The sequence below is a fragment of the Haliotis cracherodii genome, unplaced genomic scaffold (assembly GCF_022045235.1).
Source record: "Haliotis cracherodii isolate W230 unplaced genomic scaffold, xgHalCrac1.p SCAF_5, whole genome shotgun sequence".
Lineage (NCBI taxonomy): Eukaryota > Metazoa > Mollusca > Gastropoda > Lepetellida > Haliotidae > Haliotis > Haliotis cracherodii.
Genome location: NW_027266308.1, coordinates 25,939,571 through 25,967,326, shown reverse-complemented (window position 1 = coordinate 25,967,326; position 27,756 = coordinate 25,939,571). Strand labels below are relative to the sequence as shown.

The 27,756-nt window shown below is 43.1% G+C and overlaps 1 protein-coding gene across 16 annotated transcripts in view; it reads left to right on the top strand.

Moving 5' to 3' along the window:
* Positions 1-2,532: 2,532 nt before the first annotated feature.
* Positions 2,533-27,756, top strand: part of LOC139444421 (spectrin beta chain-like) — a 91,356-nt gene continuing 66,132 nt past the window's right edge. For 11 of the 16 annotated variants that reach the window (XM_071225404.1, XM_071225398.1, XM_071225397.1 and 8 more), the window contains exon 1: positions 2,534-3,056. The gene's annotated coding sequence lies outside the window, so the exon portion shown is untranslated. Of the gene's footprint in view, positions 3,057-27,756 lie in introns of all 16 variants that reach the window. The other 5 variants (XM_071225399.1, XM_071225408.1, XM_071225407.1 and 2 more) reach the window with 2 other exon arrangements.

Genomic DNA, 27,756 nt, shown 5'->3' with positions numbered 1-27,756 from the left:
GGTTGCTGAAGACCAATTCAGACCCGGATCTTCACAGGTCAGAACTCCTGATTGGGATAATGAGCTGTTACTGTTATGAAAATCACATTATATATAGATGTGTGTGTACTTATATTTATTTGAACTTAACATGCCAGTGCCATGGTAAATTGCTTTCAACTCGTATGCAATACACTCTCTATACAACTATAGTCAGATTTAACTCTCACCTCGACTCTCAGAAAATCCCTTTCAAAATTTGAGTAGTGTAAACAAAGGGACATTGCTTGGATTCAGGGATAGAAAAGGTTATATATCAAGTGTACCATATATACTTGTGTGGGAGCCACGGATGGAGATTGGGTGGTTACAATGGCCGAGGACCGCCTACGTGGTCTAGTGGTAGAGAGTCCGAGAGCGGAAGGTCCGGGTTTAGATCCCCAGCCGCGTCATACTAAATGATGTTAAAAGATGGTACTTGTTGCTACCCTGCCCGGCGCTCGGTATAAAGGGGCTAAAACAAGGGCTGTTCGTCTCTCTCTCTCTCTCTCTCTCTCAGGCACGTCACTAACTAATGCTCGAGGCGACGTGAAATCCCTTTCCCCCCCCACCTCTCAGTGGCCGACTTGTCCGGTCTCAACTACCGGTTTGCTTGGCTCCGCATTGGGACATTGCAGGTTGTAGAACACCATTCACTCACTTCCACTCTGATTTAATGGGGCTTCGTTTCATCACTTACGTGTCTTCAAGCACGGATGGCACCGACAGTGTTAATTCTTAGATTAACTGGTCCAGCAAGAAACTAAACTGATTATGCATCTGATTGAAGCTTTGGCACGACCCCTGGTGAAGTTGGCGTGACACTGGGCATAGACACGGGGACTGTGACTCCAGTACTACGCGTACGGACACATGTCTTCTGTGGTTACCAGACTCGTGAGATCTACAACGCAAAGCCAATTTGTAAATCTTACGAAAATCATCCCAATGATCCGGCTCTTGTCGACAGTTCCAGGTCACCCCGATAGGAAAATATTCTTTTGTGTGTCGACTGACATGTCGCCGTGTCCTTCAGTGCATCCCCCCACCCCTACCCCTACTCCTACCCCCACCCCCATGTCAACTCAACCACAACCCGCTCCACGACACGCCACCACTTCTCCCCCATGTCGACCCAACCACAAACGCCCACGCCGCCACACCCGCCGGCCTTGATCTACATACACCAGGTCTGGTGTTTGAGTACTATTGACGTTTAAATGGCCGACACAGATTTTCCTTCAACAACGCCCAAGGTGATAATATGGTGATGTTCGTGCAACCTCGTCTTATCTCAAACCCCGTGAAGATCCGGGTTAAAATTGGTCTCCAGCAACCCATGATTGTCGTAAGAGGCGACTAACGGGATCGGGTGGTCAGGCTCGCTGACTCGGTTGATTGATGTCATCGTATCCCAATTGCGTGGATCGATGCTCCTGGTGTCAATTGTCTGGGCCAGACTTGATTATTTGCAGACCGCTGGAATATTGCTGGAATATTGCTGGGTGTGTCATTAAACAACAAACAAACAATCTTGGGTCAATTAGGACATAATTGTGAATGGGTATTATATACGGTAACCATCTCCCAAGACTAGGATGTGTCTGGATCGTTGTTTAAACACTACGCAAACCTATCTGGTTTGTCTGGATCATACAGGGCTTCTAGATAAAGCAGTGTTCTTTCTATCTTCGGCGTGAACCACAATCCACTCACTAACTTCACCAAAAGTACCTCTGGAGAGGTTGGGTAGCCTAGTGGTTAGAGCGTTAGGTTGTCACGCCAAACACCCGGGTTCGATTCCACACATATGGTGTCCCCTCCGTGATATTGCTGGAATTGCTAAAAGCGGCATAAAACCATACTCACTCATTCAGCAAAAGTAACACAAGACAGGTAATAACTTTTAAAGTGCTAGAGCTGGGACGAGTCCAAATTTACTACCCGGGTGCCCACCCCTCTATTACCCGACCCTACCCGGGTACCCACTGTAGGTGTCAAGAGATACAAAATGTCAGATTTGGCATTTTGCTTTACCACAGCACTTGCATAACGTATTTAGATACATGTATTAAACGATCTGGTCATGCATGCACTGAAGTTGAAGTTATGTCTTTATTCAACCATATGAAAGGTCAGAAGGAATGGGTGCATAGTCAGAATGAAATGCGAACATTAGTGACTTGTAGTGTAACCATAGAGTTCAAGATAATTTTTTTCATTAAACGATATACCACGTGACTAACCAGGGGCCCGGGTAGTCCTGTGGGTACCCGGGTCCTACTCAGTACCCACCCGGCCCGGATACCCGAATTACCCGTCCTAGCCCTATAAAGCACCCACCTCCCTGCAGACCAACTCAACTCCGTGAGTTTCACCAATACCAGTTCTAATAATACCTCAGAGAAAAAGAATTAATTCTCAGAGCATGTTAACATTAAGCCCTGGGAACATCTGTGGCTATTTGGAATCATTCCATCTTTGCCTGCACTGCAACCAACCATCATTTCACCTCTTATCGGAAAACTCCATACTCGCCATTTTCTCCTCAAGATCTCGCATCGTCAACACGACTCGATTGATTCCTTTTAAAATATTTCATTTAACCACCAAATTCAGAGTGCGGATGAAGGCAGCAGCACATATGTCTATCACATCAGCGTCACCGTGCATATCGCTACACAAGCCAGGCAGGAGTCCCCTTCCCGTGTAGTCGAGCGAGTGTGTGCTGGTGAGGGAGCTAGCTATACCTTACTCTCCCGCTATATGTCTCGTCTGCCTTTCGTCAGCCTTCGTCGTGTCGGTTCTCAAGTTTAGCCGGTGGAAGGGTTTAGCCTGAAGAATCATTAGACTTCTCCCTGGACATAGGATCGTAAAAACATCCTAGAATCGGATCTGTCCCAGGCAGCCAGACGGAAACCATTCTACCTTGCTTCAGTGTGAGTACGGGCTGTGTTAGAGAATCGCTATACTGACTGACGAGCCCGGAGAACACGTTATTCTGCATGGGATACACCATGGGATTTTAAATATTTCAGGTAAGTGTCGTGCATTCATGTTTTGTTTTGTCTGTTTTTTAAACGAACTCCTAACGCTACTTACATGTTATTAGAATCATGTATGATTCTAAAAACATGTTAAAACAACAAGTTATCTGAACATCAAAGTTATACTTATAAATCGTTTTGACATATACATTAGCCTTTATAGGATGAAATAGAAAACAATAAATCGAACATTCGGAAGTAATGTTTAAAATAATGTATTCATATTCCTCATGGAAAATACGGACCCGTGAAGATCCGGGGTAGACTAGGTCTTAAGCAACCCTTGTTTGCCGTAAAAGACGACTATAGCGACTGACTTTGTTGATGCATGTCATCGTATCCCAATTGCGTGGATCGATGCTCATGATATCAATCACTGGATTGTCTGGTCCAGACTCGATTATTTACAGACCGCCGTCATATATCTGGAATATTGCTGAGTGCGGCGTTAAATAACAAACAAAAAAACAAACGAACCATAGAAATACGATTAAACCTCTTTAGTCCGGACATCGTTAAACCCACATTCCGGACCTAACATATGATGCTTCGTGTACACACAGCGACGTTAGACAATAATGGTGATTAATTCGTTTGTACGGAGATTTGTTTATCCGGACGGCTTCAGTCCGCTACCATCCGGATTAACGAGTTTCACTCAATGTGAAACTAATATTACATTTAGTCAAAGTTTAAGCTTTTCGTATAAAATGTTTATTGTGGGTGAAAATGTCTACGATGCGCCTCCCCTCTACGATGAGTGCTCGGCCACATCATGGCCCTACTATCTATTATTCACCCAGGTCGACTCATCTCCGTTATTCATCTTGGACACTCATTCTGTATCAGCTAAGGATGCTTCTTGTATCTTCATATCCTCATCCGCAATGTACACTCACCTGTCCCGCCCACATCATCAGTACACGTTTGTTAAGCGCCTACAGTATCACACAGGTATGATAAGGTCAATATCAGCGATCGGCATTAATTACACACATACATGTACATACATCTAAACTTGATAAGCTGTAGCACTCCTAATGTATAATTTATTATTTTAATAAAATGGTTAATGATTTATAGCATTAATAACACGGGTCCGTATGAAAAATGACGTCAGAGCAATCTGTATCGATCCATCAAGAGACGGTTCGGTGATATTGACCTTCGTTGTTATAAGAGGCCGTTACGCACTGATTTTTATAACAGGATATTAACATATAACGCTGCTGATTGCGGTTATAACATGTTATTGGGAGTGAGTGAGTTGTGTTTAACGCCGCTTTTAACAGTATTACAGTTATATCACGGTGTGACAGCTTAATGTGGGAGGATGCAGGTCTCAGACGTTTACCACTTCTGTGAAACCCACGAGCACGGGTATGGTGCTGATTAACCTAGAAACATAATCGGGGCGAACCGGGATTCAAACCCACAATCATAGGTTTCTTGCGAGCCCAAGGGACGTAGCTCTGCACAACGAATTGCGGTGCCTTAGACGACTGGGCCACCCGTGCCCCCACATGTTATTGAGATTGCTGGATATATATATATATATATATATATATATATATATATATATATATATATATATATATATATAGGCATCTTATAACAGTTATTTAACATGTCTGGCTTTGATATCACATGGGTTATTACGGCTGTGGAAATTGATACGGCATGGCATTACATGATTATGATTACATAATTTCATATCAGGCCGAGTTAGCAGAGGCGGATAATGGTACGTCGTTTTATGACTACAGTAGACATTAACGCGTTTAAAGCGTTATGAAATGTCTGTCTGCTATAGATTTTTTGTTACATGCTTTGCTTAGGAATGGGACATTATAACAGCTTCATCCCACAGTGATCAGAAAATAAAACCTGATATACGATCAGGATATTGATCCAATATGACTGGCTCTGATATCATACTCGTTATAACGTGTGTATCACTTGACTTGACTTAAACACATGCTCCCTGTAGGTTATAACATTTATATCTTCTGCACGACTGATACATTGATGCATATACCAACACATATATATCATGACTTATCTATCTAAGTGTAAACATGACATATATATATCAGTTATCACTGACTGACTCAAAATCCTGACACGCTTAACTTGATATTTTATATCAACGTAAGATGTATCACGTGTTTAAACACACATATTAAATTGTTAAGAAAAAAACAACAAACACATATTGCCAGTGTAAAAGTATCACGGAAAGTCTTTCCAAGTAAAAAAACATGGGAATTATTCAACTTGATCAAATAGTACAAAGGAACATTTTCTCTTCAGGAACAGATACTCCTTATCATTATCAACGTATCTGTTGACCCGTGAAGATCCGGGGTAGAATAGGTCTTCAGCAACCCATATTTGCCGTAAAAGGCGACTATGCTCGTCGTAAGAGGCGACTAACGGGATCGGGTGGTCAGGCTCCCAAGTGTGTGGATCGATGGTCATGATGTCAATCACTGGATTGTCTGGTCCAAACTCGATTATTAACAGATCCCCGTCATATAGCTGGAATATTGCTGAGTGCGGCGTTAAACAACGAACAAACAAAACAAACAAAACAATGGTTCTGTTACGCCGCACGATGTCTGTCGTGCAATTCCTACAGAGAGAAGCCTGGCGAATATTTGTCGCACCCGACTTCACCCTGCCTTGTAAGGACTCTGAGATATTTTTACCGTGTTCCAAGTACTCGCGTTTCGCGGAGCCTACTACCTCTGTAGCGCTAACGCACCTACAGGTAAACGCTAGTCCTCCTGGCGAAGTTCTTAATGTTGTACAATACAGAAGCCCCTTCCCACGAAAGAGGCAAATATTGATTTTAGACATTAACGAAATCAAACATATTAATTACAACAAATTGATTGTGCGTTCCTTAGAAGTTGCGAATATATTGCCTGTGGTCATTATGTTAAAGCCATGTCGTTTTGGATTCCGTCGTTAACCAGATTATTGATTAAACGACAAATTGTAATAGGCGAACGTGAAGCCCAGTGGTTAGTGTGTACGCTCTACATATAGGTAGCTTGGGGTCGAATCTAAATATGATGCTGTCTTCAATACGAACCCACCTACTTGACACCCCAGACCCTAAATCTAATATATCTGGTTTGTATTGATATGTTTTTGATGGAGTAGCTTTCATGGTAAAGCATGGGCTCGCTACGCCTAATGATCGTGTTCGATTCCAGTCATTGGTGACGTGCGAAGCCTGTTATTGGTGACCCTTTGAACTGGAATTATACTAACAACCATTCCATTACTTTTGTTTTGTTTGTTGTTGTTTAACGTCGCACTCGGCAATATTCAAGATACATGACGACGGTCTGTAGATAATCGAGTCTGGACCAGACAACCCAGTGATTGGTACCATGATCATCTATCGACGCAATTGGGGTACAAGACATGCATCAATAAAGTCACCAAACCTGACCACCCGACCCTGTTAGTCGAGACTTGGCGATGCTGAAGACAAATTCCAACCTGGATCTTCACGGGGGACAAGTATGGGTTGGTGACGACCAGCTGTAACCCGATTCTTCACCAGTTCGTAATATTACTATATCATAATCACTGTACAAGTGATTCATGATGAGATGCACGTCTTCAGCATCCGATTTATCTTCTTAGCTTAACATGTCGTGTTATCGGTCAGGCTACACCCACTGGCCAGTATATACTGGCCTGCATATTGACCATTGCAGTGCGTTTACACCATCGGTCACATGGCTGCTGTTTGAACCAGAGATTAATCCATATCAAAGGAGATGTTAAACTGTTAATGTCGGGATATCTATGTTTATGTGTAGTGTCCGAGGGAAGGATCCGGCCGCAGTTCACCTGTAGCGTGATAAAACCGGCATCTCGAAGGGAAGAACTGACACGGGCGTTGTACGCCGCCTCCAGCAGAGGCCGTACTATCTGTACTGAAAGGTCAAACACAAGAGTTCCCTGGTGGGCCGGTTGTCGGAGTGGAATCAAAGCTAGGTATCTATATCTAAGGTGGATCTGGGAAGCTCATCACAGCTCTATATGCCTCTAGGTGAGGTGTGGGGCTATTTAGAGCTGTTGTGGAGCAGAGCTTGGAAGCAATTGGGTTAATGGGGGCTCTTACCGAAGGGAAATATGCGCTATACTGTATATCTCTGTGTTGGTATCAGGGGTGGTCTCGGGGTCAGCCGTTGTCGGGGGAGTAAGGGGTAGATCTGGAGTGTATAGGACTGTACAGGCATGTTGAGGAGGTGAAGGATTCTACCATTGGCCAAACATACATGTAGTTCTCTTGTTTTTGTTCTATCACTGGCTTCTATCGAAGGATAGTCCGGATTCTACAACTAGCTTGAAGGGTTTAGTCTTGGTTCTAGCGTCGGACAGTTATCAAACGGAAATATCACTGGGAGGGGCACCGGGTAGCCGTGGTTAGAGCGTTTGTTTGTATGGCCGAGAACCCAGTTTCGATTCCCCAGATGGGCAAATTGTGTAGAGCCAATTTCTGGCGTCCTTTAATCGTGTTGCGAAATTGGCAACTCCGGAAGCGCTCGTTAAATCTCAATCATCATCATCATAATAAATGTGGCTCACACCCTACCCACCCACTGGCCAAGACACAGGTGTGAATGGGTAGCCTTTGCTCAACCAATGGGCAGGCATCAATGAATATTCAGTGTTCTACCATTGGACAGGCATCAATGAATAGTCAGTGTTCCACCATTAGACTGGCATCAATGAATAGTCAGTGTTCCACCATTAGACTGGCATCAATGAATAGTCAGTGTTCCACCATTGGACAGGCATCAATGAATAGTCAGTGTTCTACCATTGGACAGGCATCAATGAATAGTCAGTGTTCCACCATTGGACAGGCATCAATGAATAGTCAGTGTTCCACCATTGGACAGGCATCAATGAATAGTCAGTGTTCTACCATTGGATAGGCATCAATGAATAGTCAGTGTTCTACCATTGGACAGGCATCAATGAATAGTCAGTGTTCTACCATTGGATAGGCATCAATGAATAGTCAGTGTTCTACCATTGGACAGGCATCAATGAATAGTCAGTGTTCTACCATTGGATAGGCATCAATGAATAGTCAGTGTTCTACCATTGGGCAGGCATCAATGAATAGTCAGTGTTCTACCATTGGACAGGCATCAATGAATAGTCAGTGTTCTACTCTTGGACAGGCATCAATGAATAGTCAGTGTTCTACAATTGGATAGGCATCAATGAATAGTCAGTGTTCTACCATTGGACAGGCATCAATGAATAGTCAGTGTTCTACAATTGGATAGGCATCAATGAATATTCAGTGTTCTGCCATCGAACAGGCATCAATGAATAGTCAGTGTTCTACCATTGGACAGGCATCAATGAATAGTCAGTGTTCTACAATTGGATAGGCATCAATGAATAGTCAGTGTTCTACTCTTGGACAGGCATCAATGAATAGTCAGTGTTCTACCATTGGATAGGCATCAATGAATAGTCAGTGTTCTGCCATCGAACAGGCATCAATGAAAAGCCAGTGTTCTACAATTGGATAGGCATCAATGAATAGTCAGTGTTCTACACTTTGACAGGCATCAATGAATAGTCAGTGTTCTACCATTGGACAGGCATCAATGAATAGTCAGTGTTCCACCATTAGACAGGCATCAATGAATAGTCAGTGTTCTACCATTGGACAGGCATCAATGAATAGTCAGTGTTCTACCATTGGACAGGCATCAATGAATAGACAGTGTTCTACCATTGGACAGGCATCAATGAATAGTCAGTGTTCTACCATTGGACAGGCATCAATGAATAGTCAGTGTTCCACCATTAGACTGGCATCAATGAATAGTCAGTGTTCTGCCATCGAACAGGCATCAATGAAAAGCCAGTGTTCTACAATTGGATAGGCATCAATGAATAGTCAGTGTTCTACCATTGGACAGGCATAAATGAAAAGCCAGTGTTCTACAATTGGATAGGCATCAATGAATAGTCAGTGTTCTACCATTGGACAGGCATCAATGAATAGTCAGTGTTCTACCATTGGACAGGCATCAATGAATAGTCAGTGTTCTACCATTGGACAGGCATCAATGAATAGTCAGTGTTCCACCATTAGACAGGCATCAATGAATAGTCAGTGTTCTACAATTGGACAGACATCAATGAATAGTCAGTGTTCTAACACTGGACAGCAACCATGGTTCTACCATCGGACAAATAATGTCTGCCTCGAAGGTTACTCTGGGAGTGTCGAACACATGTATAATCCCTACTTGGTACTATGAGAACCCAGGACTGTAACATACGCCTCAATATTTATGAGAAATGCATGGCCAGTGACAGTATGGATGAAGTTGGTCGACCGACGTAAGCAGATACCTTATGACTGAAGCATCAGCTCCACCAGAGCGCTTTACCTTCGCGATGGCAAGGGTAGAGAATGCATGGAATGCCGAGTCAGCTCTCTTAACATGTGCCAAGGGCTGTACACCAGCAGGTGCCCCAGGGACATGGACTCTTCGCTACAAGCCTTTCGGCGGAGACATCCAGGAGAGCTCACATTCGTATGAATTTAATGAAACCAATTTCGTATGTCCCGTATGCATCAGACAGGGAAAGCTGGTTTGGGAGTAACGTTTGCACTATATTCTCCTGATCATAGATTCATAATCAAAGTCTATTGTAACGGAAGATGCGCTAACTATGCAAGTCTGATATCTCGGTATGCAGTCTGTCCGGAAGGTAATCAGGTACAAACTCCGATAGCGGATGCGTTCATCTAAAGCGGTGATAACCCCCCACTAATGTCGACGTAAGCGGTGCAGTGACGGACTGGCGCCGCGGGAAGGCCACAGTCCATATGTGCTCCATACGTGATTTAACAACGTTATAGGGTTTTAAAGGGAGCCTTCGATTCTGCAGTACTCCCTGGTCGTATTAGTGTGCTTGCACGTGTATAGGATTTTGTTACGAACCTGCTAGAATTACATTTAGTCTCTAAAATGAATATGTTTTACAGAAAAAAAAACAGTTGTTAAATTATAGTTAAAAAATATAATAAAAAAGAGCCCACAGACTTTCTTCATTTTCCTGATACTGCAGTAGTCTAGACTTGCCAAACATAATAAACTTGCATGGGCTGGATATATTTGTTTAAGGGTCTGTATGACAGATTAGGAACCTGCTTTATTATGGATTCAGTGGTTGATAGGTTTATCAAAAAAAGTCTCAACGGGAAACCGAGAAATGTTTTTTTCCTCCATCTTATTACCAAATAAATAAACAGGCAGATGTTTTTTTTTGTAACTGCTGTGATGTAGACACGAGTGACGTATGGCTCTTGGATAGCGTATCAAAGCCATGAGTTGTACAGGTCACCTGACAATAGCTAACGGAAACTGATGAAATCTGTTTCAAACAAACCACATGGGTAAACGTTGCATCTACTTTGAGACCTACTGCATTATCTTCGTAAATATGTTACTAATGGCCAAAATAGGGGGTTGCTATGGAAACGAAACCATACTTTAGATGAAGGCGATTTAAACAGATTTGAGATTGACCACTGTTATCCATAATCAGTTTCAGCCTGGTGCTGTTGAGGCTTCAAATGTCGACTCGTCACGAGATATAAGCCAGGGGACTCCGAGCTGGATGAGCTCAGAAATGCATATGTTGAAATAACGGTCGCTGACTGAGTTGGCCGCGACCATTTACTGTGTGGACAGTATGTTTGGTGTAGACTGGCATTTAGTCCCACAAATAAAGTAATCTTATTTAAAAATATATATCTACAAAATATAAAACAATAAAATCCAATTGGAGCCAAGGACAATGCTTAACTCCGGGCTAGAGAGAGTTGAGGGAATCTAGACTAACCCAATCATTCTAGACTTGAGTTGGATTCCTTTTATAATTTATTCTCTAGAATTGAGAGAGATTGTGCTTGGTGGTCCTATGTGTTGTCTTTGGTTTATATCATTGTTGATTATATTTGGGCTTATGGATGTGAGAATACTAATTTTGTAGCCTTAAGTGGCAACTTCACACAAATCCCGGGATAATTTTTTGGTGTGTCTTTGCATCTCAGGGTTTGATGAGCGTGGCGCTCGAGTTAGGATGGTTTTACACCGCTTTTAGCAACATTAGCAATATCACAGCAGGGGCACAGTGTACCCCTGTGGGGATCGACCCGGGTGACGAGCGAACGTCAGAATTTCCGTTATCTGGATCGTTTTTCTTGCCATTGATCACTGGTTTGTCTGGTTCCGGTTCGATTATTTTAAGAGCTTCTACATTAAGCTATTCTTTTCCGGACAACGATGTGAGACATTCACTCACTCACACGCACGTTATCCATGGCCGCACATGCGTAAATGTACTGAGCGTGCGGAGTTGCACGTGCTCACGATTTGACGTGTTAACGTTTTGGGTTCATGTCGCGTTGTTCAATCAGACGTGTGCTGGCCAACATAATGTCTCGCTTGAGAATGTCAAACCAGGTCTGTTTATTCTCTGATGCACGTTTATGTAATGTTTACAGTGGAGCGTAAACACCTAAGGCATCAAAACAGTAGTGGATAGTAATTAGGCAGCGGCAGGCATGGCAGTTCCATTTTAAAACTAAATATTTTGATTCGAGGTCTGTGGTCAAAGACTGAGCGTATACAAATGTGCAAATGTAGTTCGTCCGTCAGCACATGTAAAACATGCTTAGATCATGTAAACAAACACGCCTGTCTCGGGAAGCACGAGCTATGCACGTGCAAGGCGTGTCAACTGTAACCTGAGAGCCCCGTTCCGCCCGCCGTCTGCTCGCATCTCCTCCAATGCAGGGTCACATGTGGCTATCGACGAGACTCGGTTTAACATAATGCACGTTTGGCTTCTATCGATTGGAGTTGACTTTAACCAGTTTAACAGTTTGACACTGGTTGCAGTTGGATTTTATATACCCACCGCCAAAAGAAACGCAAACCATAGAAACATATAGAGAAGTATGTACGTTATGAAGAGATGCTTCCAATGTGTATCACTTATTGATAAAACTGACCGTCCCCCCTGGTCTAGTGGTAGAGCGTCCGCCCGGTGAGAGGAAGGTCCGGGGTTCGATCCCCGGCCGCGTCATACCAAAAGACGTTTAAAGAGACGTTGTCGGTGAGTATATATTACCGTGCTGTTCCGTACAGAATGGTTTCTCAATAACATCTTCGATCTCTCACCTTGACAGTCCGTAGTTTTATGTCACAAACAGTTAAATGCTCAAAGAGTATACTTTCGCATTGGTCGCGTAATATTGTACAAGGCGTTTTATTATGTAGAATCTGATTCTAAGGTTAATTTTGATTGGTTGACGATGGTTTGACGAATGGGTTATTTGTCCATAGCTCATCCTGTCAGCATGTTTTTGTTCCGCCCAAAGTTAGTTCCAACCCTGAAGAAATATCAGTATTAAATATAAATTGCAGTGAAAATGTTCCGACCCTGTAGTGAAAAGTTCTGGTTGATAGGAACAAATGTTGGGGTTTGTTTATCCTCGATGTTTCTGTATATTGATAATGTGAAACATGACATGAAAAACAGGGAAACTATGACATTAAATCTCAATACAAATACACAAAATCTAAATGAAAAGCAAAAGATTATAAAAAATATAAAGTGATAAATGCGTTCCTCGCGCCAAAGACCGTGGTTCCATTCTACAACTCTTTTCTTGCGTCCCTCGACAAGATGAGGCGAGGTGAACGGATGGTCAGGCTCGCCGACTTGGTTGATGCAGTCATCGTATGCCAATTACGTGGATCGATGCTCATGATGTCAATCACTGGATTGACTGGTCTTGACTCGATTATTTATAGACCTCCGTTATATAACTGGAATATTGTTCAGTGCAGTGTTAAACAAACAAAACACCACCCACACCGCCACCCCCACCGCTTTGTATCCAAGGACCAGTTTACAAGATCACCTAGACCGCCTGTTAAGATACATTCATCTGTTCAGTGACTGCCTTCACGGGCCTATACATCGCATGTGTATGTAATACAACTAGAATTACGTTATTCTTGTATAAAAACATTATCTGATCTGTTAAATAATCTTTGATGTGTACGTGTTAGCTTGACGTTTAGCCACAGTGGGAGTTCCACCACTTCCCGCGACTTGCAATGCACTGGGAGACAGACGTGTGTGACTATTGAAAATGTTGCGGCCCAGGCAATGACACGCACCTGGCGCAGGTGCGATACGTGTGTGATACAGGAAGAACGTTCTCACTGCGCAGTGGTTATGTAATGAACATACGACCGACGCGGAAACTATTGCACGGTAATTAGTTTACAGGTTATCGTGATGGTATAAAAGTACACCTTGCACACATATTGAGTGGAGATTTCCTCCTGTATGATGCACAGGATTTCCTTGACATGAATTCATTTAGCAAGTTGTTCAACTTGTCTGTGTTTATCTTGAGTGGTTTGATTCTGCAGCTGTGTAAGATTTACTATACATCTTTACTCCTGGTTGATTTCTCCCCAGCAGCCGAGGTTGTATTCCCGTTAGGATTCCTGTGCAAAAACAAATGTCTCCCTAGTCCTTCAAGGTTGTATTCGCGTTAGGTATCGTGGGCCAAATGTCTCCCCATTCCTTCAAGGTTGTATTCCCGTTAGGTATCCTGGGCCAAATGTCTCCCCAGTCCTTCAAGGTTGTATTCCCGTTAGGTATCCTGGGCCAAATGTCTCCCCAGTCCTTCAAGGTTGTATTCCCGTTAGGTATCCTGGGCCAAATGTCTCCCCAGTCCTTCAAGGTTGTATTCCCGTTAGGTGTCCAGGGCCAAATGTCTCCCCAGTCCTTCAAGGTTGTATTCCCGTTAGGTATCCTGGGCCAAATGTCTCCCCAGTCCTTCAAGGTTGTATTCCCGTTAGGTATCCTGGGCCAAATGTCTCCCCAGTACCTCAAGGTTGTATTCGCGTTAGGTGTCCAGGGCCAAATGTCTCCCCATTCCTTCAATGTTGTATTCCCGTTAGGTATCCAGGGCCAAATGTCTCCCCATTCCTTCAAGGTTGTATTCGCGTTAGGTGTCCAGGGCCAAATGTCTCCCCATTCCTTCAATGTTGTATTCGCGTTAGGTGTCCAGGGCCAAATGTCTCCCCAGTCCTTCAAGGTTGTATTCCCGTTAGGTGTCCTGGGCCAAATGTCTCCCCAGTCCTTCAAGGTTGTATTCCCGTTAGGTGTCCAGGGCCAAATGTCTCCCCAGTCCTTCAAGGTTGTATTCCCGTTAGGTGTCCTGGGCCAAATGTCTCCCCAGTACCTCAAGGTTGTATTCCCATTAGGAGTCCTGGGCAAATTTGTCCACAGTCCTTCAATGCTAAATTCCCGAGGGGATTCTGAACCAAATATGCCCCAGTTTGAATTCGTATTCAGATTGTGTCCCCTGTAACTTGTGGTAGTATTCCCGTGGGTATTCTTGGGCAGAGTATGTCCCCAGTACCCCAGGGCGTGGATACCGGGACACAATAAGACCTAAGGACCTCAAGGCTGTATTCCCAGGATACCGGGCACATATGACCTCAGTACCTCAGTTATATTCCCAGGATACCGGGACACAATAAGCCCTCAGTACCTCAGAGCTGTAATTATGTGAGGATACCGGGGCACAATATGACCTAAGTGCCCAAGGCCTGTCGCAAAAGCCGACTAATCATGATCATCAGTTACAACGTGGCCCTTGCTGATTGTGTCTCATACCCTAACGGCATGCGGTCAACCACGTCCCAAGTTCGATTACAAACAGTCCGCCGATATCTATAGCTAGACTATTGGTAACCGGAACGTGAAAATAACACTCACTCGCTACCTGTCGTGTTTTTGGTGTAATGGGCTGGTTATGTACCTTGTTGTTGGGTCACATAAAATTCACAAGTGAATCTACAGACAACATTATCATTGAATTAATGCAACAAAATGTATGTTACGGTCAGTGTTGCATGTGGAGTGTTGAAACAGCATCTGAAACCATTTCCGAGTAATTCAGGTCACCGTGACATACTATATGTGATATATATATATATCTATCTTTTATACTTCCTATTTCAACGTTTTATTATCAGCTACATGTAAACACTATTGTTGGATTTCTGTAGTATGGAGCCCCATCGCCGCCGCCGCCTCACTTAGCAGCATACCATCCTCGATTATCTAGGGTATTTATCTCCATTCTATTATCATCAATATGTAGCATAATAGAATAGAGACAATGGATAATCAATAATTAAGTCCCATGATGATAATTGTCAGAATTATTTCTAGGTTCGGATAACAAATTTCCGACTCCCCGTGGGGGCTTACCTAGCTGGTACACATGTACCGGGAGAGAATAGGTCTTCAGCAACCCATGCTTGCCGTATAAGAGGCGACTATGCTTGTCATCGTATCCCAATTGCATAGATCGATGCTCATGATGTCAATCACTGGATTGTCTGGTCCAGACTCGATTATTTACAGACCGCCGTTATATACCTGGGGTATTGCTGAGTGCGGCGTTAAACGACAAAAAAACCCCTAAAAAACAAAACGACCAGAGACCATTATATGGTCTCTGTCTATACGATATAAGGACCCGTGAAGATCCGGGTTAGAATTGATCTTCGTCAGAGGCGACTAACGGGATCGGGAGGTCGAGCTCGCTGACTTGGTTAATGTCCTTTTGTGTCTCCTCCTGACACTCTATAATATATGTTGAAGTACATACATATAATTTGTTTGTGGAAAATTTCAGTGCGGATTGTGGCGTCGGATATGGTGAGCGCCAGGCAGGGAAACAACAATCTTTTAACGTGTTTTCGTATGATACGGTCGGGGATCGATCCACCGACCTTCCGCCCTCGGGGCAGTTGCTGTATCCACTAGATCACAGAGGCGGTCCCATACTAACAACCTACTCAGTGTGAATATTATTTTTTGATCAACCGCATTGATCGTGACATCTTACTGCTTCATGAAAAACCGTTCTTGACTTAAGGAAGGTCTCAGTAACCCATATTTCTTCACCTCAATGAGTCAGCTATGTTCAGTTTTGAATCACGCTTTCTTAACGAGTACTGCGTTTCACCATATGATCATGTTTGCACATGCAGATGTAGCTTTGAGATCAGTTCTTAAAATAGCCGTTACTCTGCTAATCTACCATGTGCTTGGCATGCACGCTGATGTGTGGTAAGTCAAAGATCAATAGTCAGACGTATGGAGTTACCTCCCTTGTTGGTTAAAGCGCACTTTTACTCATCACAATATTAGAACTTGAAACAACAGAGAGCATTATGTCACCAGCTACCATTTTGTTTGAAAAAAACATTGATTTTTAATCACTTTCAATTTAAACGAGTTTGGACGATTTGAAATGTAATTAACTCAAATAATTATATTTTTTAATTACGACCATTACATATGAGAAGAAAGGCATCATCAGTCTAATGATAATTACTGATGAAGGGGATCTAAGAGGGTAGCACAGACTGCATCTCACAGGCAGCTGCAGATAAGGAGCTCAAAGGGATCGGGAAAACCGGTCGAATTATATATACTGGGCTCTGTCTCTTCGAATCAAAGGCACTGCGTTCCAGTGATCACTGTTTTTTAGATCTTCGTGCAAATAGAGCACATCTAGCTTAACTGGTTCTTTCTAGCCGAACCTGAAATAGGTCAAACCTGCAAGGATTATGCTGTACCATACACATATAAAATGTTTGGTATGTTATGAATTGAAGGTAGGTAGCTTGGATCAAGGTGGGGAGATTGGATCACGGTGGTGAGCTTGGATCGGGGTGGGGAGCTTGGATCGGGATGGGAGCTTGGATCGGGGTGGGGAGCTTGGATCGGGGTGGGGAGATTGAATCGGGGTGGGGAGCTTGGATCGGGATGGGGAGATTGGATCAGGGTGGGGAGCTTGGATCGGGGTGGAGAGCTTGGATCACGGTGAGGAGCTTGGATCACGGAGGGGAGCTTGGATCGGGGTGCGGAGCTTGGATCGGGGTGAGGAGCTTGGATCGGTGGTGAGCTTGGATCGGGATGGGAACTTTGGATCGGGATGGGGAGCTTGGATCGGGATGGGAGCTTGGATCGGGGTGGGGAGCTTGGATCGGGGTGGGGAGCTTGGATCGGGGTGGGAGCTTGGCTCGGGGTGGGGAGCTTGGGTCGGTGTGGGGAGCTTGAAACAGGGGTTCTCGGGGTGGGGAGAGGTGGATCTGAGGGGTCACGAGTCTGCGTTAGGGTGTCTCTTAGTGAAATCTCAGTTACCAAATAGTTCATGTTCTGTGAAAGTATTTGTAGAATGACATATTGAGACAGTAAGTTCTTAAATGAACTGGGGTCAAATGCGTTCCATATTCCAACGTTCCAACTATTCTAAGACCGCGCACAACCGTAGGATATAGAGATGTGTACACTATACAAATATATTCCATTAAAAAAAACCCAACGGTTTGGGATGCATTCACGCCCTACACATCTCTATTCCAATGATGTACATTTCAAGGAGAGGCATTAAAAGAACATATTTATTAAAAGTGCACACACATTATTAGTGAATATTCCAAATATCTAGAGCAGAGAGAGAGGCGCCTTCTAATGCACCACAGAACTTGGCACATGATTTTATAAAATGACAAATGATAAAACTAAAACCTCCTATTTGATAATTCCATCTGGAAACAATTTGCTTTTTGTTCCTAACTGAAAAAACCGAAACACTTGTTATTATCACCGTGTCGTTTTATATACCTTATAGTGGCTGTTTAACGCGTAGACTTGTCAGATAGAAAGCCGTGTTTACATTTCTAATGTTGCATACCACGTTAATCTGTGTAGCATGGAGAGGACAGGAGCGTGGCATGTAGTGATATAACAGACTAGCAGTGTAATAATTGAATGTCTCTCAGCAGGTGGGGCCTTTAAAATAATAAACGTTTCCGACACACGATACAGGCCCGAAGGACCCATCAGAATCGCTGGGGAGGCGATTTGTAGTGCTCAGATATCCATTACAGGGAGAATACGCCCATGTTGTTGTGGAATTCGGTCAGTACTGTTGGGTGGTGGGGCGAGGCTGGTGAGTGGGGTGATGGCGAACTTGTGGGATGGGGGTAGACTAACATTTTGTTAATGAAATCTTATATTACACGATATCCTTCTTGACTCTAAAAATAAAAAATAAATACCCTATTTCATGGAATAGAGCTAGCTAGAGCTGGCGAGACTTGCTTTTGTGTGCGTTTCTAGATTACTATTTTTTTCATAAAATAAATATGTTCCACAGTCAATGCCAGGACTACGGTGGGGGTAGTGGTGCTGGTGCCGGTGTTCTTGGAGAGGGGTAGCTGGAGAGTGATGAATGATTGTGGTGTGGGTGGGTGAAGAATTAGTTGAGAGGGGTGGTGTGGGTGGGTGAAGAATTAGTTGAGAGGGGTGGTGTGGGTGGGTGAAGAATTAGTTGAGAAGGATGGTGTGGGTGGAGAAGAAATAGTTGAGACGGATGGTGTTGGTGGGTGAAGAATTAGTTGAGAAGGATGGTGTGGGTGGAGAAGAAATAGTTGGGAGAGGTGGTGTGGGTGGGTGAAGAATTAGTTGAGAAGGATGGTGTGGGTGGGTGAAGAATTAGTAGAGAAGGATGGTGTGGGTGGAGAAGAAATAGTTGAGACGGATGGTGTTGGTGGGTGAAGAATTAGTTGAGAAGGATGGAGTGGGTGGAGTAAATAATAAGTTGACACGGGTGGTATGGGTGGAGAAGAATAAGTTTAGACAGGTGGTAAATGGGTGGGTGATGGATTGGCTCGGCAGTCTGGGATAAAGGCGTGTTCTGCACACTGAGTAAAAATAGACCCAACAACTCCGGCAGGAAGTATAGCCTATATCCGTTTGATATCAAGTACATAAATAGAAGCGATGTTCTTAGGTTACTACATACATACTGTCACTTTGACCGTTTCTACAATCAATACAGTCTGGCTGCGTTCATTTGCTGATTCAGTCGTTCATGTCGTGTGTCACCGTGTGTGTCCTCACACCACAACCACCTGCGCCCATAATCGATGACTGAACCTGCCATACTCCGTTGGATAATCATAACTGTACAATAACAAACAATAACAAACACGTTCCCATTATACATTATATTGCCAGACAGCTACTTAAATACACTCCATGTCATCGATCCCAATTGCGCGGATCAATGTTCATGATGTCAATCACTGGATTGTCTGGTCAAGACTCGATTATTTACAGACCGCAGCCATATAGCTGGAATATTGCTGAGTGCGGCGTTAAATAACAAACAAACAAACTTAAATACACTCACTCACTCGCCCGTATATCTAACAGTATCGATATCACATTAAAGTTTGTCATACATCCAATCTACACGCCGTTTATATACCGGAAGTAACAATTTAGAATTCCTGCACCAATTTCCCCAAACTTATCAATTCCTAGCAACATGAATTCCTTTCACCAAGTAAATCTCAGACACCATGCTTTGACCTTTAAGGTTTAAAGTTTTCATTGAAAGCAGGTGCCGGTCTCGGACAGGTGCTTGAGTCAGTATGACCTCTGACATTTTACCGATCAATTCCTACGCCGAATGGTGGGATATATTGAGGAATACGGAGTTCATGTGTTATGTCTATAACCCGGTCTAGACAACCCAATCTTTGACATCGTTCCAACTGCTGATGTACTTAAATGTGCCAGTGGCAAACTTTACGAATATACCTTCCATCAGCGTTTTCATCGGGACTATATTAACACTTTCTAGGCTGGGAAATAGCGTTCGATTTGACTTGCGATGCTCAAATCAAATATCATGATCGATGTTCGAGATGCGCCAGCATGTTCTCCGTGGATTGCGTAAAGACGGTGCATCATCGATGCCAGAGAAACTCGTATCTCAGTTGTAAAGGGTTAATATTTCACACCTGGAAATCTGTCCTATGATCGGTGCTGGAGGCGGTTCCAGTCGCCCTGTGTGTCAGCGTCACTCAATCAGTCTGGAGAGACGGATCACCGACACATGTCACTGTAGTGTCCGTACCGGGCCGCTGTCTGTCAGGGACTCAAGGCGCGCCACACACAGCTTGCTGCTGCTGAGAACGATGGAATGGACTGTGCCTCAAATTCGTTCGATCGCTTTAATTGTTACCCGGGTGTCTCCATAAGTCTTATATCGATTCCTTGGAATGAAGGAACTTCCAAGAAACGAACAATCGAAAACAAGAAGCCGAAGTCAGTACGCAATGGTATCACCAGAATGTGCCAAGCAATACATAATTATAACCTGGGCGTTTCCTTTGAATGAAATTGAAGGCAGACATTTACAAGTACTGTCAAATATATGCATGTACATTCAGCTGCTAAAATGAGAGTTCAAAACGTAAACATCGTGTGTCAGGGATAGGCGCCATTGAAAACAATTATATATCATTTTATTTATTACTTGCCCTGATTCTCCTTGAGTCAGTTTATACGAATGTGAGATGACATTTCGATGTAGATGTATCAGACCCGCCTTCTCGTGCTTCCTCCAGTCAAGTGATGGATATGAATCAGCTAGTCCTAGTTCATCTCATGTTGGCAACCTACCCTTGACTGACGCCTTCTCCCCTCCAGAAAAAACATGTCGGAACGCCCGTGCTCCAAAAACTACCGGAACATGCTGTTATCAGGGCGTATAGTCGGTCGAGCTGTATCCAACATCTCCTGTAGGTTTGACGCTCGTTGTATATACTGGCAACTGCATGTGCTTTATAACAAAATAACTATTAGTTACACTGGTGAAAATACACAATGAACGCCTAGCTTGTTTTATTGATAAGTTAATCTGGCATAACGGGATGTGATTGTCACATTCTGGGTTGTAATTTGGCAAGGAAACGAGGGTCAAGGGTTTGGCAGAATCAATCCTTTAGATGAGCGCTTAGTCTCTGAAAATATATGCTTTTTATAGAAGGAAATAAAGCTTTTTAATTTGGAAAGTAGCCTCAGTGAGATGGGAGATTCAGAACCTGTGGAAAAATCTAGACTTGCTTCATTTAGGGTTATACCATTAGGGCTGGGGGAGGGGAGGGGAGGGGTTATACTAAACAATATGCTATATGCTAGGAGACCCGTAAAGATCCGGTGTAGAATAGGTCTTCGGCAACCCATGCCTTCCGCGAAGGGCGACTGTGCTTGTCGTAAGAGGACTAACGGGATCGGGTGGTCAGGCTCGCTGACTTGGTTGATGCATGTCATCGTATCCCAATTGCGTGGATCGATGCTCATGATATCTGTCACTGGATTGTCTGGTCCAGACTCGATCATCTACAGACCGCTGTCATATATCTGGAATGTTGCTGAGTGCGGTGTTAACCATCAAACAAATAAAACATGCTAGGGCGTGTTTGTGTGAAGAAGAAGAAATAGAAGAAGACATACAAACGCCCAGGGGGGTGGGGGGCAGGGTACAAAGCATGAACATGACTGGTTATAATGGAAATGTATAAACATTGATATACACAATGGAATACAAATGATTAGGGTCTAGAGAGGAGATGCAGATTTTCTTTGCATGAACATTTTATTGCAGAAGTCGCTGGTGGATTTAGTAGTATTTTAAGCTGGAATATTGCCTAAGTATGGCATTAAACAACAACAACAAAAACCTAAAAAACCCAGACCTGACCCTATATACCGTGCGAAGTAGGCCAGTCCTTATATGCCGTGTGGAAGAGACATATACCCAGGGTTACGCGAACCATACATACACCGTGCTTCCTCACCAGACAACACCATCCGTGTGCACCAGATGCCAATAATGGTGGACCCATCAATCGTCTTCGGCCATTCTTGACCACTAATGGTCTGTTATTTCCGACCGTCTGGTCGGCTGGTCATCCGAGTGGGACATTTTCCCTTTCTGTCAATGACCGTCTGGATTTGTAACCATGATTAAGGAGGACAGGGGATATAGATTTTCGTAATTTGGAAAATCTGGAGTAATGATTTCTGTAAGGAATTAAGATTATGGTTGTGGTATTAAAAGTATAAATATTACTAGCAAACTAATAACCCATGCGTGCCGTAAAAGGCAACAATGCTTGTGTTAAGAGGCGACTAACGGGATCGGGTTGTCAGGCTCGCTGACTTGGTCGATGCATGTCACCGTATCCCAATTGCGTGGATTGATGCTCATGATATCAATCACAGGATTTTTTGGTCCAGACTCAATTATTTACAGACCGCCGTCATATAGCTGGAATATTGCTGAGTGTGGCGTTAAACAACAAACAACCAAAAGACAGTTCTTGTACACACTGACCCTGTTGGACCTTACTATTTCTTTGAAAGGACCATTGACTTACAGTCTGGCCATCTTGTTTGTGACCTGGAACGGACTGTCGGCCGTCTCCATCACGTCTCGACATCAATTGTCTACGAGTACGGTAAAATAGTTCATCGACATATTGATTCCACGACTGCAATTAGTAAGGCTTCATCCGGCGACATGAACCTCTAGTATCGAGACAAATAACACATAGTCTGAGATCAGCTGTCTCGTAAAGTCTCGCGAGATGTCCCGTGAGACGTGAACTTTATCACGTCAGGCTTGCCAAGGTCATAACAGAATGAGGTAAGAATGGTCCGCAGTCGAATGTCTCTCGCGAGGTGACCTGGCTACAACCATAGAACGACATTACTCATGAAGATATTACCAGTTAAAACTAGTAAGATAGGTACTGTGGTGCATAGTTCATACACACGTTTAAAGTGCCATCGTATCCCGTCGTGTCATTGCGTAGATTGATGCTCATGATGTCAGTCACTGCATTTTCTGGTCCTGAGGCGATTATTTACAGAACGACGTCACACAGTGGAATATCCATTGCTGACGGGGCAGTTCAGTTCAATTCCGATTCCCAAATGAAGTTAAAGGACAACCGATATTTTACATGACTATAACTACAGATTAACTATAGTAGTGAGTGAGTATGGTTTTACGCCGCTTTTAGCAATATTCAAGCAATATTTACGGAGGGGGAACACCAGAAATGGGCTTCACACATTGTAAACATGTCGGGAATCGAACACGGGTCTTCGGCCTGACGAGCGAACGCCTTAACCACTAGGCAAGCTGACCGTGCCAATAACTATAGTAATATGAAAGAATAGGATATTTTGTAATGTCTTTTGAATATACATAAAGCCGCGTGGTGCTTTGCTGTGATATAACTGTACACATGATCCAAATATACTGATGGCAATGAGTAAAGAAACGCTCAGTAAAACACACAGTTAAATGATATCCAGACTACGCGTTGGAAAGAATGCACACCAACACATCTCAACATTTGATTCTGACATGTGTTTAATTTGTAGGCGCGCTATTTTTAAATGTACTGACACTAAAGCTTATTTCCCCATATTTTTTCATTGTTCCCTTGTTCGTTTCCATCAGTGTAATCTGTTGTTTTCGGAATGCACTCTTGTCAAGGTAGTTCCGTTTGTACGTAGCCCTGTATGGCAATGTCAAGGTCGTGTTGAGACACGATCAACGCGCGTCGCACACGAAAAAGTGGCTTCTTGTTTTCTGAAGGATGTGTTTTGTACATCAGTTTCTTTGCACGCTCTGCGTGTGTTCTCCTGTTTCTGTATTTAACTAACTCGGTCTGTTTGTTTGTTTGTTGTTTAACGCCGCAATATTCCATCTATAAACGGCGGTCTGTAAAAAATCGAGTCTGGACCAAACAATCCAGTTTTTGACATCATGAGCATCTTTCTACGCAGTTGGGATACGAGGATATTCATCAACCAAGCCTGACCACCCGATCCCGTTAGGCGCCTCTTACGACAAGCATAGTCACCTTTAACGGCAAGCATGGGTTGTTGAGGACATATTCTAACCCGGATCTTCACAGGTCTAACTCGTTCTGCCGAAGATAATGATGGAGTTACGATAAGAAAGGAGCTATTGCCTAAAAGGACTGGTCGGCTTGGAGTCCGTATACTGTCTCGATGGGGTATCCATGTTAGGCTGCGGCATGATGTGGCATACCCCACTCAGACACAGTATACTGACTCCGAGCCGACCAGTCCTTGTTTTAGCCCCTAATGCCGAGCGCCAGACAGGGCAACAACATGTACCATCTTTTAACGTCTTTTGGTATGACGCGGTCGGGGCTCTACCGCTAGACCACGGAGACGTCTAATAAAATACCACAAAACAGATATGTTAAAATAAGTGATTGGGGTCTTTTTACGATGCTTAAAATCACATGTCAGCTTGATGTTGGAGGAAAGCCCGAAGTAATGCAAGTCAAGCCAAGTTCGGGAATTTGTCTAAAATTGATGCTAGTATGTTTCCCAGAAGCTTCAGAATAAATATAAAAAAATCGAACTCCAGACAAGAATAATTTGGCAAGTCTAGATTGCCTCAGGTCGATTAAACATTGTTCTAGTCTCCATTTGGATTCTATTTTGTATTTTGTAGACATATATTTTAAGATAAGATAGCTATATTTCTGGGACTATAAATGTTAGTCTAATTTGATGTCATCACTTATTAGAATTAAAAGGTATTTGAACTACAATTAAATCAGAAAAGTTGCTCGGGCGAAAACGCGGCTGTGATACGCCGAATGATAACATCGTTAGCGCTATTTCATGAGCGTTTTACAACCCAGTGGCTGATACAGAGAATCACAGCAGTTCAACAAGCCGTCAGTTGACAACAGCCAGACACTCCTTGACGAGGTCATAATGTCCCGATATCATGCAAGGCAGTCATAACGTTATGGTCTTTATAATTATACTTCTGCATGCCTTTAATTGTGAAATAGTTTATAATGAAATATGAGACACCCCATACCGCTGCACAGTGACGAGGGGCCATGTCTGCATTCGGTACCTGGTCGTAAAGAACGAGGGAGCGTATCAAAACTGTTCAAAATATTATATGTAGATGCATCTGACTCAACTTCAGGATCATCTCTCTTCCGTTATGGATTCAGGGTCCTTCCACATTGATGATTATTATATAATAAACGTACATCGTTAGCTGCACACCATATTAAACGCTAGTTCGTGTAAATTCATATGCAAACATCAAACTACATGCATGTTTAAATGTAATTGATGCATATTTTACTTTCTTTAATTAACTACGCATATTTATGTTATATTTCTGCATAAAAAAAGAAGAAGATTATATAGGAAAAAATGAATATACTTTTGAGATGACCCCTACCCTATTTACGTCACATCAGGTGACTAATGCCGATTTATCAACTGTCTTATTCACAAGCTAAGTCTGGCAATACGGGTATGGGAAGAGCTGATAGTGGTGTCGACACAGGGTGTATGATATAACCGTTCACTGGTACGCCAGGTGCATACACGCTACAGCATGACATTAATTGCATGTATGTGTACTTAAGATATCACCGTGTCTGCGAATGACATTGATCGAAAGTTAATGCACAGATGCTCAGAAAAGAACCCCAGATTTGCAGATCGCTACTTTGATGTCTATAAATAGAACAAATCTAGGTTATACATACTTGCATGGCGAACGCGGTGTGTGTAATTTGTATCTGTCGATGAATAAGTTACTAACACTCGAGTGGGTGGAGGAGAGGTGGGGGATATATACTAAGGGAGGGTGTCTACCATAGGTAAACTGCCGGGCAAAAGAAAGTATACACTAGAAAATTGGATTTGACCCCAAAAATACAAGGTTATCAAAACTTTACTAAACTGACAACAGTCGCCGAAACACTGCAACTTAAGGTCCGAAACACTGCAACTTAAGGTCCAAAACACTGCAACTTAAGGTCCAAAACACTGCAACTTAAGGTCCTTAAGGTCCGAAACACTGCAACTTAAGGTCCGAAACACTGCAACTTAAGGGCCAAAACACTGCAACTTAAGGTCCAAAACACTGCAACTTAAGGTCCAAAACACAACTATGATACCCGTATCAAATACATCACCATCGAATAACCATTTCTTGTTTGTTTTATTTTAGCCATTATCAAACGTGATGTATACTTTCTTTTGCCCGTCAGTATATACTCACTATCCATTGATTGGTTATAACATGACATATACGAGTGTATGGTGACTTTGCAGCTTGAATGCTATTTTAATCACGGAAAAGGTGTGGGATATATTTCTTGTGCTGTACATGAATGAGTTTTGTTTTACGCCATGGTCGGCCATCTTTTCGAGGCAAAGGGGGTTAACTGATTATAGAAGAGTCAGGTCGCGGCGGTCAGAAAATAATCGACTCTGGACCAGACAAACCAGTGGTTGATGAGCAGCGAATCATTTTTTTTTGTTCCTGTTGGAGTAGTTCGTGTTGTCGGTTCCTGTTCATCATTGGCATCACCAAATGGTCAGTAGCGTGAATGTTGTTTTACGCCAAGCTTGTCAACATTCCAGCCAAATCACTGCGAGGACGCCATGAATGGACATGGCACAATGACACTTGCTGGGAAGCGAACCCGAGCCCTCGGTGTAACGCACGAACGCTTTAACCACTGTGCTACCCAAGAGTGCCTAAATAGAGGGACCAAGCAATCCCTGGTTGTCGTAAGAGGTGACTAAATAGATTGGGTGGTTAGACCCGCTTACTTTGATGGTTGCGTTGCGTGGATCGTTGCTCAATCATTGACTTGTCTGGCCAGACTCGACTTCTTACAGACCACCGTCGTATAACTGCCGCCATGGAATATCGCTGATAGCTACATTGAATATATACACTATACAGAGAGGGATTACAATGTCGTATGGGTACAATGTGTGAAGCCCACTTCTGGTGTCCACCGTCGTGTTATTGCTGGAATATTGTTAAAGCGGTGTAAAAACGATATTCACTCACTCACTATGTAGGGAAAAGATATACACTCTGTGTATAAAGGGGGTCAAAACTCGGGGTATATTGCAGGGTGGGGTGATATAATAGGATATAGGCTAAGTTTTGTTTTAAACGTTATATGTCTATGTAGGAAATTCGAGATAAGACACCTACATTTATTTTATCTTTAAAGGCGGTCAAGGCTGTTGGCTTTCTGTCAATTTAGTTTAATGTTCTATCACCAACACGTTGCCCCTTTCAGACGGTGACACATGATGTAATATCTTCACACATGGCGCATGTCCCAAGCCATTAAGTAGTCCAGGAAAGGCAAACAAAACAAAATACCCATAATTTGTATAATGTATATACTGTGTGTAAACGCCATATGAATACTAACAATATATTCTCTGTACACACAATTTATACTAAAACTGCATATAAAGGACACATTGTATATTGTTTGTGTATTCAGACACGAAGGAGCGGTGTTCCCACCATATCAACAAAGTTTTACTCGGACAAATTTGTTCGGCCCTTTCTCCAGCCATTGGCCAACATTTACATACATACAGAGTACTTGCTGCGAAACCGAAGTTAGAACCAATACAATTTCATTGTCATATTGTATATATGAAGATTTAAAAATATGCCTGAAAGTTTTGTCTTTTGACTCGTCTCTTGTGATGATGCTGAATCAGTGCAATTGATGACATGAGACAAAGATTCTGCCCCCCGCCCCCCCCCCCCCCCCCCCAGGTTGTCTGTATATCA